Genomic DNA, 12,500 nt, shown 5'->3' with positions numbered 1-12,500 from the left:
GCTATTTGCAGTGTATGAATTGCCAGGCTGGCCAAGGCGTTGCTTCTGGGAATTGTTGGGGACTGGGCTGTTTAGAAAGGCCGGTGGCGGGCGCTCCGTTCCCGACTCCCGTGTCCGATTAGGGTGGGGGACGGCTGGTTGGAAAGCCCCGACGCTGGCGCAGATTATATTGCCGGACTGGCCCCTGGCGAGTTGGGCAAAGTGTCGCAGTCCGGCAGCGGGTAACAGGCCAGCGGTCAGCGGCAGCTTATCGGTGATAACTTCGGGAAGGAAAGTCCGATCCGGTCGGGGTGAACTGCGACTGAACGGGGTGGTGGGGCCGCACAGACCAGTAGCGGGCTTGTGTAGCTGCCTCTTGGCCCGGCCGAGGTACAGCCGTTGGCTGGAGACCGCTTTCCGACTGCTGAGCCGGTGCCGCGGGGACCCACCTTGACGCGCCGGCTGTCCGAGCAAGCCAGGGGCAAGGGGCATCCATAGGTACCAGAAGGGAGTCGGTCCGACACCGGGAAGTCGGGTGCCCGTCGCTCCGAATCGAGCCCGGTGTTTTCGTGCGTGTAACAGGGCGGGCGTTTGGACCCGGTTGTCCGGGAGCGGGTCCCCAACGGCGGGAGATTGCCTGGGTTTGGCCGGCCGGCAGTCGAACGCCTTTGGCTCCGGACTCCCGTGTCCGATTTCGGTCAGGGAGGGCTGGTTGGAAAGCCCCGACGCTGGCGCACACTATATTATCGGCCTGGGCCCCGGCAAGTTCGGGAAAGTGTCGCAGTCCCGTTCCGGCGGCCGCCCCGTCGGTCAGCGGCAGCTTATCGCGGATAACTTCGGGACGGAAAGTCCGATCCGATCGGGGTGAACTGCGACTGAACGGGGTGGCGGGGCCGCACAGACCAGTAGCGGGCTTGTGTAGCTGCCTCTTGGCCCGGCCGAGGTACAGCCGTTGGCTGGAGACCGCTTTCCGACTGCTGAGCCGGTGCCGCGGGGACCCACCTTGACGCGCCGGCTGTCCGAGCAAGCCAGGGGCCAGGGGCATCCAGTGGTACCAGAAGGGAGTCGGTCCGACACCGGGAAGTCGGGTGCCCGTCGCTCCGAATCGAGCCCGGGGTTTTCGTGCGTGTAACAGGGCGGGCGTTTGGACCCGGTTGTCCGGGAGCGGGTCCGCAACGGCGGGAGATTGCCTGGGTTTGGCCGGCCGGCAGTCGAACGCCTTTCGCTCCGGACTCCCGTGTCCGATTTCGGTCAGGGAGGGCTCGTTGGAAAGCCCCGGCGCTGGCGCACACTATATTATCGGCCTGGACCCCGGCAAGTTCGGGAAAGTGTCGCAGTCCCGTAGCGGCTGCCGCCCCGTCGGTCAGCGGCAGCTTATCGGGGATAACTTCGGGACGGAAAGTCCGATCCGGTCGGGGTCAACTGCCACTGAACGGGGTGGCGGGGCCGCACAGACCAGTAGCGGGCTTGTGCAGCTGCCGCTTGGCCCGGCCGAGGTACAGCCGTTGGCTGGAGACCGCTTTCCGACTGCTGAGCCGGAGCCGCGGGGGCCCACCTTGACGCGCCGGCTGTACTAGCAAGCCAGGGGCAAGGGGCATCCAGTGGTACCGGAACGGAGTCGGTCCGACACCGGGAAGCCGGGTGCCCGTCGCTCCGAATCGAGCCCGGTGTTTTCGTGCGTGTAACAGGGCGGGCGTTTGGACCCGGTTGTCCGGGAGCGGGTCCGCAACGGCGGGAGGTTGCCTGTGTTTGGCCGGCCGGCAGTCGAACGCCTTTGGCTCCGGACTCCCGTGTCCGATTTCGGTCAGGGAGGGCTCGTTGGAAAGCCCCGGCGCTGGCGCACACTATATTATCGGCCTGGACCCCGGCAAGTTCGGGAAAGTGTCGCAGTCCCGTAGCGGCTGCCGCCCCGTCGGTCAGCGGCAGCTTATCGGGGATAACTTCGGGACGGAAAGTCCGATCCGGTTGGGGTGAACTGCTACTGAACGGGGTGGGGGGGCCGCACAGACCAGTAGCGGGCTTGTGCAGCTGCCGCTTGGCCCGGCCGAGGTACAGCCGTTGGCTGGAGACCGCTTTCCGACTGCTGAGCCGGAGCCGCGGGGGCCCACCTTGACGCGCCGGCTGTCCTAGCAAGCCAGGGGCAAGGGGCATCCAGTGGTACCGGAACGGAGTCGGTCCGACACCGGGAAGCCGGGTGCCCGTCGCTCCGAATCGAGCCCGGTGTTTTCGTGCGTGTAACAGGGCGGGCGTTTGGACCCGGTTGTCCGGGAGCGGGTCCGCAACGGCGGGAGGTTGCCTGAGTTTGGCCGGCCGGCAGTCGAACGCCTTTGGCTCCGGACTCCCGTGTCCGATTTCGGTCAGGGAGGGCTCATTGGAAAGCCCCGGCGCTGGCGCACACTATATTATCGGACTGGATCCCGGCCAGTTCGGGAAAGTGTCGGCGACCCGTACCGGCTGCCGCCCCGTCGGTCAGCGGCAGCTTATCGGGGATAACTTCGGGAAGGAAAGTCCGATCCGGTCGGGGTCAACTGCCACTGAACGGGGTGGCGGGGCCGCACAGACCAGTAGCGGGCTTGTGTAGCTGCCCCTTTCCCCGGCCGAGGTACAGCCGTTGGCTGGAGACCGCTTTCCGACTGCTGAGCCGGAGCCGCGGGGGCCCACCTTGACGCGCCGGCTGTCCTAGCAAGCCAGGGGCAAGGGGCATCCAAGGGTACCGGAACGGAGTCGGTCCGACACCGGGAAGCCGGGTGCCCGTCGCTCCGAATCGAGCCCGGTGTTTTCGTGCGTGTAACGAGGCGGGCGTTTGGACCCGGTTGTCCTGGAGCGGGTCCGCAACGGCGGGGGATTGCCTGTGTTTGGCCGGCCGGCAGTCGAACGCCTATCGCTCTGGACTCCCGTGTCCGATTTCGGTCAGGGAGGGCTCGTTGGAAAGCCCCGGCGCTGGCGCACACTATATTATCGGCCTGGACCCCGGCAAGTTCGGCAAAGTGTCGCCATCCCGCAGCGGCTGACGGGCCGCCGGTGAGCGGCAGCTTATCGGGCATAACTTCGGGAGGGAAAGTCCGATCCGGTCCGGATCAACGGCAGCCGAACGGGGTGGCGGGCCCGCACAGACCAGTGCCTGGCTTGTGTAGCTGCCCCTTTCCCCGGCCGAGGTACAGCCGTTGGCTGGAGACCACTTTCCGACCACTGAGACGGCGGGGCGGGGGGCGGCCTGCACGCGCCGGCTGCCAGAGCAAGCCAGGGGCAAGGGGCATCCAACGGTATCTGAACGGAGTCGGTCCGACACCGGGAAGCCGGGTGCCCGTCGCTCCGAATCGAGCCTGGGGTGTACGTGTGTTTAACAAGGCGGGCGTTTGGACCCGGTTGCCCGGCACCAGTCGAACGCCTGTCGCTCCCGACTCCCGTGTCCGATTTCGTTCGGGGATGGCTCGTTGGAAAGCCCCGGCTCCGGCGCACACTATATTGCCGAAGTGGCCCCGGGCGAGTTCGGGAAAGTGTCGCCGTCCCGCAGCGGCTGACGGGCCGTCGGTCAGCGGCAGCTTATCGGGGATAACTTCGGGAAGGAAAGTCCGATCCGGTCGGGGACAACGGCAGCTGAACGGGGTGGCGGGGCCGCACAGAGCAGTGCCTCGCTTGTGTAGCTGCCTCTTTCCGCGGCCGAGGTACAGCCGTTGGCTGGAGACCGCTTTCCGACCACTGAGACGGCGGGGCAGGGGGCGGCCTGCACGCGCCGGCTGCCAGAGCAAGCCAGGGGCAAGGGGCATCCAGCGGTATCTGAACGGAGTCGGTCCGACACCGAGAAGCCGGGTGCCCGTCGCTCCGAAGCGAGACCGGGGTTTTTCGTGTGTAACGTGGCGGGCCTTTGGACCCGGTTGGCCGGGCGGCAGTGGAACACACACAGACACTCGCATACACTGAGAGAGACAGAGAGAAGATAGAGATACACAGAGTGAGAAAGACAAAGTCAACTCAGTAACTGAAATGTGAAAACTGACAACTGGGAAACCAAAAGTCAGAGTGGCAAATGATGAACCAAGGTGGCAAATGATTAACTGAAAACTTGTCATTCACATTTGGGACGGAATTCAGGATGGGAATGTATTCGGCCGCCTTACCGGGGCTTGGGGGTGCTGCTTTCCCGCTTGTGGAACCGAGTTGGGGTCGTCAAATGGCCTGGTGCATTGTTTGAAACACTGGTTAATGAGTTGTCAAGGTCGGAAATCATAGAACATAAGAGCAGCTCATTAACTGAAATTTTGAACATCGACAACTGGTTAACCAAAAGCCAGAGCGACAAATGATTAACCAAGGAGGCAACTCATTAACTGAATTTCGAACATCGACAACTGGTTAACCAAAAGTCAGAGCGACAAATGATTAACCAAGGAGGCAACTCATTAACTGAATTTCGAACATCGACAACTGGTTAACCAAGAGTCAGAGCGACAAATGATTAACCAAGGAGGCAACTCATTAACTGAATTTCGAACATCGACAACTGGTTAACCAAAAGACACAGGGACAAATGAGTAACCAAAGGGCCAACTCAGTAACTGAAATTTCAAAGAGGCAACTCATTAACTGAAATTTTGAACATCGACAACTGGATAACCAAATGTCAGAGCGACAAATGATTAACCAAGGAGGCAACTGATTAACTGAAAACTTGTCATTCACATTTGGGACGGAATTCACGATGGGAATGTATTCGGCCCCCTTACCGGGCCTTGGGGTGCTGCTTTCCCGCTTGTGGAACCGAGTTGGGGTCGTCAAATGGCCTGGTGCATTGTTTGAAACACTGGTTAATGAGTTGTCAAGGTCGGAAATCATAGAACATAAGAGCAGCTCATTAACTGAAATTTTGAACATCGACAACTGGTTAACCAAAAGCCAGAGCGACAAATGATTAACCAAGGAGGCAACTCAGTAACTGAATTTCGAACATCGACAACTGGTTAACCAAAAGACACAGGGACAAATGAGTAACCAAAGGGCCAACTCAGTAACTGAAATTTCAAAGAGGCAACTCATTAACTGAAATTTTGAACATCGACAACTGGTTAACCAAAAGCCAGAGCGACAAATGATTAACCAAGGAGGCAACTCATTAACTGAATTTCGAACATCGACAACTGGTTAACCAAATGTCAGAGCGACAAATGATTAACCAAGGAGGCAACTCATTAACTGAATTTCGAACATCGACAACTGGTTAACCAAAAGACACAGGGACAAATGAGTAACCAAAGGGCCAACTCATTAACTGAAATTTCAAAGAGGCAACTCATTAACTGAAATTTTGAACATCGACAACTGGTTAACCAAAAGCCAGAGCGACAAATGATTAACCAAGGAGGCAACTCATTAACTGAATTTCGAACATCGACAACTGGTTAACCAAAAGACACAGGGACAAATGAGTAACCAAAGGGCCAACTCATTAACTGAAATTTCAAAGAGGCAACTCATTAACTGAAATTTTGAACATCGACAACTGGTTAACCAAAAGCCAGAGCGACAAATGATTAACCAAGGAGGCAACTCATAAACTGAATTTCGAACATCGACAACTGGGTAACCAAAAGACACAGGGACAAATGAGTAACCAAAGGGCCAACTCATTAACTGAAATTTCAAAGAGGCTACTCATTAACTGAAATTTGAACATCGACAACTGGTTAACCAAATGTCAGAGCGACAAATGAGTAACCAAGCAGGCAACTGATTAACTGAAAACTTGTCTTTCACATTTGGGACGGAATTCACGATGGGAATGTATTCGGCCCCCTTACCGGGCCTTGGGGTGCTGCTTTCCCGCTTGTGGAACCGAGTTGGGGTCGTCAAATGGCCTGGTGCATTGTTTGAAACACTGGTTAATGAGTTGTCAAGGTAGGAAATCATAGAACATAAGAGCAGCTCATTAACTGAAATTTTGAACATCGACAACTGGTTAACCAAAAGCCAGAGCGACAAATGATTAACCAAGGAGGCAACTCATTAACTGAATTTCGAACATCGACAACTGGTTAACCAAAAGACACAGGGACAAATGAGTCACCAAAGGGCCAACTCATTAACTGAAATTTCAAAGAGGCAACTCATTAACTGAAATTTTGAACATCGACAACTGGTTAACCAAAAGCCAGAGCGACAAATGATTAACCAAGGAGGCAACTCATAAACTGAATTTCGAACATCGACAACTGGGTAACCAAAAGACACAGGGACAAATGAGTAACCAAAGGGCCAACTCATTAACTGAAATTTCAAAGAGGCTACTCATTAACTGAAATTTGAACATCGACAACTGGTTAACCAAATGTCAGAGCGACAAATGAGTAACCAAGCAGGCAACTGATTAACTGAAAACTTGTCTTTCACATTTGGGACGGAATTCACGATGGGAATGTATTCGGCCCCCTTACCGGGCCTTGGGGTGCTGCTTTCCCGCTTGTGGAACCGAGTTGGGGTCGTCAAATGGCCTGGTGCATTGTTTGAAACACTGGTTAATGAGTTGTCAAGGTAGGAAATCATAGAACATAAGAGCAGCTCATTAACTGAAATTTTGAACATCGACAACTGGTTAACCAAAAGCCAGAGCGACAAATGATTAACCAAGGAGGCAACTCATTAACTGAATTTCGAACATCGACAACTGGTTAACCAAAAGACACAGGGACAAATGAGTAACCAAAGGGCCAACTCATTAACTGAAATTTCAAAGAGGCAACTCATTAACTGAAATTTTGAACATCGACAACTGGTTAACCAAAAGCCAGAGCGACAAATGATTAACCAAGGAGGCAACTCATAAACTGAATTTCGAACATCGACAACTGGGTAACCAAAAGACACAGGGACAAATGAGTAACCAAAGGGCCAACTCATTAACTGAAATTTCAAAGAGGCTACTCATTAACTGAAATTTGAACATCGACAACTGGTTAACCAAATGTCAGAGCGACAAATGAGTAACCAAGCAGGCAACTGATTAACTGAAAACTTGTCTTTCACATTTGGGACGGAATTCACGATGGGAATGTATTCGGCCCCCTTACCGGGCCTTGGGGTGCTGCTTTCCCGCTTGTGGAACCGAGTTGGGGTCGTCAAATGGCCTGGTGCATTGTTTGAAACACTGGTTAATGAGTTGTCAAGGTAGGAAATCATAGAACATAAGAGCAGCTCATTAACTGAAATTTTGAACATCGACAACTGGTTAACCAAAAGCCAGAGCGACAAATGATTAACCAAGGAGGCAACTCATTAACTGAATTTCGAACATCGACAACTGGTTAACCAAAAGACACAGGGACAAATGAGTCACCAAAGGGCCAACTCATTAACTGAAATTTCAAAGAGGCAACTCAATAACTGAAATTTTGAACATCGACAACTGGTTAACCAAAAGCCAGAGCGACAAATGATTAACCAAGGAGGCAACTCATTAACTGAATTTCGAACATCGACAACTGGGTAACCAAAAGACACAGGGACAAATGAGTAACCAAAGGGCCAACTCATTAACTGAAATTTCAAAGAGGCTACTCATTAACTGAAATTTGAACATCGACAACTGGGTAACCAAATGTCAGAGCGACAAATGAGTAACCAAGCAGGCAACTGATTAACTGAAAACTTGTCATTCACATTTGGGACGGAATTCACGATGGGAATGTATTCGGCCCCCTTACCGGGCCTTGGGGTGCTGCTTTCCCGCTTGTGGAACCGAGTTGGGGTCGTCAAATGGCCTGGTGCATTGTTTGAAACACTGGTTAATGAGTTGTCAAGGTCGGAAATCATAGAACATAAGAGCAGCTCATTAACTGAAATTTTGAACATCGACAACTGGTTAACCAAAAGCCAGAGCGACAAATGATAAACCAAGGAGGCAACTCATTAACTGAATTTCGAACATCGACAACTGGTTAACCAAATGTCAGAGCGACAAATGATTAACCAAGGAGGCAACTCAGTAACTGAATTTCGAACATCGACAACTGGTTAACCAAGAGTCAGGGCGACAAATGAGTAACCAAGGAGGCAACTCATTAACTGAATTTCGAACATCGACAACTGGGTAACCAAAAGACACAGGGACAAATGAGTAACCAAAGGGCCAACTCATTAACTGAAATTTCAAAGAGGCTACTCATTAACTGAAATTTGAACATCGACAACTGGTTAACCAAATGTCAGAGCGACAAATGAGTAACCAAGCAGGCAACTGATTAACTGAAAACTTGTCATTCACATTTGGGACGGAATTCACGATGGGAATGTATTCGGCCCCCTTACCGGGCCTTGGGGTGCTGCTTTCCCGCTTGTGGAACCGAGTTGGGGTCGTCAAATGGCCTGGTGCATTGTTTGAAACACTGGTTAATGAGTTGTCAAGGTCGGAAATCATAGAACATAAGAGCAGCTCATTAACTGAAATTTTGAACATCGACAACTGGTTAACCAAAAGCCAGAGCGACAAATGATTAACCAAGGAGGCAACTCATTAACTGAATTTCGAACATCGACAACTGGTTAACCAAAAGACACAGGGACAAATGAGTAACCAAAGGGCCAACTCATTAACTGAAATTTCAAAGAGGCAACTCATTAACTGAAATTTTGAACATCGACAACTGGTTAACCAAAAGCCAGAGCGACAAATGATTAACCAAGGAGGCAACTCATTAACTGAATTTCGAACATCGACAACTGGTTAACCAAAAGACACAGGGACAAATGAGTAACCAAAGGGCCAACTCATTAACTGAAATTTCAAAGAGGCAACTCATTAACTGAAATTTTGAACATCGACAACTGGTTAACCAAAAGCCAGAGCGACAAATGATTAACCAAGGAGGCAACTCAGTAACTGAATTTCGAACATCGACAACTGGTTAACCAAGAGTCAGAGCGACAAATGATTAACCAAGGAGGCAACTCATTAACTGAATTTCGAACATCGACAACTGGGTAACCAAAAGACACAGGGACAAATGAGTAACCAAAGGGCCAACTCATTAACTGAAATTTCAAAGAGGCAACTCATTAACTGAAATTTTGAACATCGACAACTGGTTAACCAAATGTCAGAGCGACAAATGAGTAACCAAGCAGGCAACTGATTAACTGAAAACTTGTCATTCACATTTGGGACGGAATTCACGATGGGAATGTATTCGGCCCCCTTACCGGGCCTTGGGGTGCTGCTTTCCCGCTTGTGGAACCGAGTTGGGGTCGTCAAATGGCCTGGTGCATTGTTTGAAACACTGGTTAATGAGTTGTCAAGGTAGGAAATCATAGAACATAAGAGCAGCTCATTAACTGAAATTTTGAACATCGACAACTGGTTAACCAAGAGTCAGAGCGACAAATGATTAACCAAGGAGGCAACTCATTAACTGAATTTCGAACATCGACAACTGGTTAACCAAAAGACACAGGGACAAATGAGTAACCAAAGGGCCAACTCATTAACTGAAATTTCAAAGAGGCAACTCATTAACTGTAATTTTGAACATCGACAACTGGTTAACCAAAAGCCAGAGCGACAAATGAGTAACCAAGGAGGCAACTCATTAACTGAATTTCGAACATCGACAACTGGTTAACCAAAAGACACAGGGACAAATGAGTAACCAAAGGGCCAACTCATTAACTGAAATTTCAAAGAGGCAACTCATTAACTGAATTTCGAACATCGACAACTGGTTAACCAAATGTCAGAGCGACAAATGATTAACCAAGCAGGCAACTGATTAACTGAAATTTTAAAATTGACAACTGGATAACCAAAAGTGGGAACTCATGCTTCGGACGGGCTTACATACGGCAGGCTGACGCCCGGCAGAGGCCCGGGCTTCGCCTCCCTTGCGTAAGCGACCGTCTCCGAATCGATTAAAGGCGTAAAATCGGAGTTCAGAGCGGGAAAATTTTTTCCCGAAAACGGCCGGAAAAAAAAAAATGTCTCCTTTTCCGCCGAGCAGGGTGGCATTCGAACGGGCACGGGAAGCCGCGTCTAACGGTGTAAAAACGGCTTGGCTCCGACGCGGGAGTGCGGAGATATGGCCGTTCAAAGTTGTACTGGAAGTCCGGAAGGAGAAAAATTTGACTGCCTGTAGCCGAAAAAAGTTCCAGCGGTCGGTCACAAAAGTCAAATCCGTCCCGCTGATTTGACACTTGTCATTTCTGGCAGGGGGGATTGGCGGGGTACCTGGAGAATGGTAGGAGGTGGTTTTTCGAGACTTTATCTGTTTTCCAGATTACTGTCTAGGGCCTCCAGGTCTGCAGAGACCGACCCGGGCTGCCGTCCAACCGACTTTTAACCCTTTTTGGGTGGAAATTTATTTCCATTTTTAACCAATTTTCGGGTTTTTGGTCGGGCTTAAAAACGGCAGCCTGACGCCCGGCAGAGGCCGGGGCTTCGGCTCCCTTGCGTAAGGGACCGTATACGAAACGATTAAAGCCGAAAAATCCGAGTTCAGAGCGGGAATTTTTTTTCCCGAAATCGGCCGAAAAATAAAAAAATTCTCCTTTTCCGCCGAGCAGGGCGGCATTCGAACGGGCACGGGAAGCCGCGTCTAACGGTGTAAAAACGGCTTGGCTCCGACGCGGGAGTGCGGAGATATGGCCGTTCAAAGTTGTACTGGAAGTCCGGAAGGAGAAAAATTTGACTGCCTGTAGCCGAAAAAAGTTCCAGCGGTCGGTCACAAAAGTCAAATCCGTCCCGCTGATTTGACACTTGTCATTTCTGGCAGGGGGGATTGGCGGGGTACCTGGAGAATGGTAGGAGGTGGTTTCTCGAGACTTTGTCTGTTTTCCAGATTACTGTCTAGGGCCTCCAGGTCTGCAGAGACCGACCAGGGCTGCCGTCCAACCGACTTTTAACCCTTTTTGGGTGGAAATTTATTTCCATTTTTAACCAATTTTCGGGTTTTTGGTCGGGCTTAAAAAACGGCAGCCTGACGCCTGGCAGAGGCCGGGGCTTCGGCTCCCCTTGCGTAAGGGACCGTATTCGACCCGATTAAGCCCCGAAAATGGATCCAAATGTCGGCCGACCAAGTAAGCTTGCTGGGGAGAGAGACTAAGTGCCGGGCTGGGCACCTCATTAACCAGTGAAAAGTTTTGGCTGCTGGAGAGACTAAGTCCCAGCCTGGGCACATCATTAACCATAAATGAAAAAGGCGAGGCCGAGTCTGGTGCATGGCTAACTGATTAACCAAATTGGCAAGGCCCGGGCTGAAAGTGAATGAGCGACCCGTGGCCAGGGGGCTGGAATGCGGGAGAGAATCCAACCCCCAAAATATGGAAGTCCGATGAGAAAATATTCGGCCGCCTTTTGCGGGCCTCGGGTGTTGCTTCCCGGCCTGGGAAAGTGAGTTGCTCCCGCCGAATTGACATGTGCATTTAACGATTTCGAGACATGATTAACCAAAACGCGGAAGTCCGATGAGAAAATATTAGGGCCCTTCAAGCGGGCCTCCGGTGATGCTTTCCGGCTTGGGAAAGTGAATTGCTCCCGCCGAATTGACATGTGCATTTAACGATTTCGAGACATGATTAACCAAAACGCGGAAGTCCGATGAGAAAATATTCGGCCGCCTTTTGCGGGCCTCGGGTGTTGCTTCCCGGCCTGGGAAAGTGATTTGCTACCGCCAAATTGACATGTGTCATTTCTGGCAAGTGTCTCAGGACATAGTTAATGAGTTGCAGTTTGGGAAATCATTAACCTCGTCGGAAGTCCCGATGAAGAAAAAAAAAAGTGCCATTTGCGGGGATTTGGGTGCTCCTGGTCGGATAGAGGTGGCCGTTTGACCCGCTGATTTGACACTTGTCATTTCTGGCAGGGGGGGTTGGCGGGGTGCCCGGAGATTTTCGGGAACACGATTTTCAGAACAAAATTCACTCAGCGGGAGCACTTTGAAAATGCCCGAAAAGTGTTACTTTGCTAAAAGGCTCATTTTATCAATATAGAGACCTTTCAAAGAGTATTGGAAAGTCATATTAAAGTGGTTTTGTGGCTTTTATGACTTAATGACAAAAAACTCTAAGTGTGAATCTGAAATCGTAGACAGACAGCAGAAACATATAAATAATTCCAGCGTCTAAGTTTCATTTGCTGTCTGTCACACAGGTGCCTCTGAACCGGTCAGGGCCTGTGACCCCACTGAGCTTGTGTTTTGTGGCTTATGCACACGCAGTGTTTGCACCAAGTTCCCCTGTGTTGTGCGCTCAGTGGGCCCGTCCAAGACAGCAGAAACAAGATGTACATGCCAGCGTCTTTAAAGTTTCATTTGTTGTCTTGTCACACAGGTGCCTCTGAACCGGTCAGGGCCTGTGACCCCACTGAGTTGTTTACTGGGGCTAATGCACAAGCAGTGTTTTGTCAGAGAGTTCCACTGTGTTGTGCGCTCAGTGGGTCCGTCTAAAATGACAAGACAGCAGAAACATTCCAGCGAGTTTCATTTGTTGTCTTGTCACACAGGTGCCTCTGAACGGGTCAGGGCCTGTGACCCCCGCTGAGT

Source organism: Somniosus microcephalus, unplaced genomic scaffold, assembly GCF_052327205.1.
Source record: "Somniosus microcephalus isolate GS21.2 unplaced genomic scaffold, FLI_Smic_1.0 scaffold551, whole genome shotgun sequence".
Taxonomy (NCBI): Eukaryota; Metazoa; Chordata; class Chondrichthyes; order Squaliformes; family Somniosidae; genus Somniosus; species Somniosus microcephalus.
Note: the sequence above shows the minus strand (reverse complement) of the source record.